General features: G+C 44.5%; 1 pseudogene; it reads right to left on the reverse strand.

Moving 5' to 3' along the window:
- Nucleotides 1-596: 596 nt before the first annotated feature.
- LOC121448659 lies at nucleotides 597-1,693 on the reverse strand (annotated as a pseudogene).
- Nucleotides 1,694-2,292: the final 599 nt, after the last annotated feature.

Here is a 2,292-nt window from a genome sequence, read left to right on the forward strand (position 1 = left end):
TATATATATATATATATATATATATATATAGTGTAGTTCTCCAAAAACAAGTACTTAGCATAGCCTTTGTGTGTCTATTGTACAAATGGGACAAGTACAACATGTGCCTTCTGCATTTTGTATTGTTATATTAAAACACCTGAGAGTGAGTAATGTATAAACCAAGAAAATCCATTTAGGTCATAGTTCTAGATGTTCAAGAAAATGGTGCAAGTGTCAAGAATGGAAGCCAAGGAAAAGGAAGTTATCTGTTCTGCTCTGAGTGTTAATAGCTAATACTTTACAAGACCAGTATAAATTCTTTCCAGGGGTAGTAACCATCAATGACCTAATTTTCCACTAACTCTTCCTATTAAAAGTTTCACTGCCTCTCAACATCGTATAACTGACAGCCAGTCTCTCTCTCCTCGCTCCTTATATAGTTCTTTACTGACAGTGGACTGGAAGAGATGGCAGAATTAGCATTCACAGATAACACCACACCAGTCACAAGGACAGCAAGAGTGACAGGAAAGAGCCTGAAGGACTCCTCTTCAATACCAAGTGGGTAGGCAGGGGCCTGGACTGTTGAAGGGGCAGCCTTAGATCACCTCCGGTTAGTAGACATGGTTAGAGATCAAGAGAGATTCTCTGACGTTGGCTCCAGACTGACAACTTGGGAAGTACTTTCCTTGACAAGCGAGGCCATTGGCCAGGGCTCCCTTGATGTACTCTCCCTGGGAAACCTTCAGGTTCTCCTTCTTCCCACCCAGGCCTTCAGAGCAGAGGCTTGCAGCACTTAGCCATAAGACAAAGTTAAGGCCCATGGCTTCAGCACTGGGCACTTGTTGATAGCACTGAGGTTGATGGATGCTTCTTCCTCACACCAGACATGAACGTGACTCCAGGGACAACAGGGGACACTGTGCAATGAATTGCTGTGACAGTTGCCATGGCAGTCCTCCTCAGTAGAAATTTCTGGGTTCAAGCATGGCCTGGGGTTGGGCTTCAGCAATGTGCCTTCTAGATAGACATGGTCACTAAGAGCCTTGGAAAGAGCAGCCAGTGCATTCTTAGTTACATTCTGACAGCGCTTTAAGCCATGGTCTCCATCAGGGAGGATTTCAGGCCCCGCAATGGGTGAAATGCCATTCTCCTGGCAGATGCTGGCATAATGGGTCAGAACACTAGCATTTTCCATGATGGCAAGGTCTGAAGGAGTATGTTTTCCATCTTTAGCACACAGTGCCATTTAGCAAAGTCAACTCCATCCTTCTTATACTGGGCACAGCATTCAGGCAGCCCATCTAGTCCTTGGGTGGCAGTTTCTCCATTGGTTTCTGCCAGGGGCACCACCCCTATTTCTACCTTAAGGCCCACAATACCACCCTTAGACTTGATATCTTGGGGGAAGGGATATCCATCATGCACCTTCTGGTAGAGGGCTTCATGGAGAAAAATCACCCCCAACCCTCATTGCAGGGATCCACAGGGCCATCAGCAGTCAGCAGCATCTGTCAGGAGAAGCGCCTATTCTCTTCCATGTTCTCGGTGCCAATGTACTGTAGCCGCTTGGCAGTGCTTCCAGTGGACTCATTGCAGTCAGGATGTCCTTTCCCAGAGACACAATTCAATAAACGATGTCAGATAATTCCTTCTTCTGCTCTGGGGTCAGTGCTGAGTATGGGTAGGACATAGCGCCAGTGACAGCAAGTTTCTTACACATGGATATCTGAGGTACACTCAATTCACATTCTAGATACAGCATAGGGCTAACACACATTATTAGTCCCCTTCTTTAGACAATTCACTGAAAAGAACTATTCATACATTCACGAGTTAAACTTTTTAAGGCAATTCCTAGCACAGTAGAAGGTCAAAATCTACATCTGTTAATAAAATATGTGTGCTGAGTGATTGGAGGCTGCACTACAGAGGTAGTCTCAAAGCACTGTACTAATGAGCCATGAAACAGGTGGTACAGAGCAGTTTGAGGGACAGGAGAGATCCCTGTGGATGCCCGGAATCTATGAGGCCCTCACAGATGTACCTCCTCTTAAGACATCACTTGCTGGTGACCAAGTATTGGACTCAATTTGGAAGAAGCATGTTTTCAAAGGTTTATAATAATTAAGGATGATGCCGCAACATATAAAAGTACAGAAATGTTACATAGTTGGATTTATCAAAATCAAATGGTATTTACCTACAGGTACCACTGGCCAAGTTTGGGAAAAAGTGTTTTGCTTCAGTATATCATTCTGTTTGTATGTATCCCTCCCTTCTCTCCACTCTCCCTGATTTCTCTCTTTT

This window comes from Microtus oregoni, unplaced genomic scaffold (assembly GCF_018167655.1).
Source record: "Microtus oregoni isolate MIOR12 unplaced genomic scaffold, Mior012 000005F_ref0000423, whole genome shotgun sequence".
Lineage (NCBI taxonomy): Eukaryota > Metazoa > Chordata > Mammalia > Rodentia > Cricetidae > Microtus > Microtus oregoni.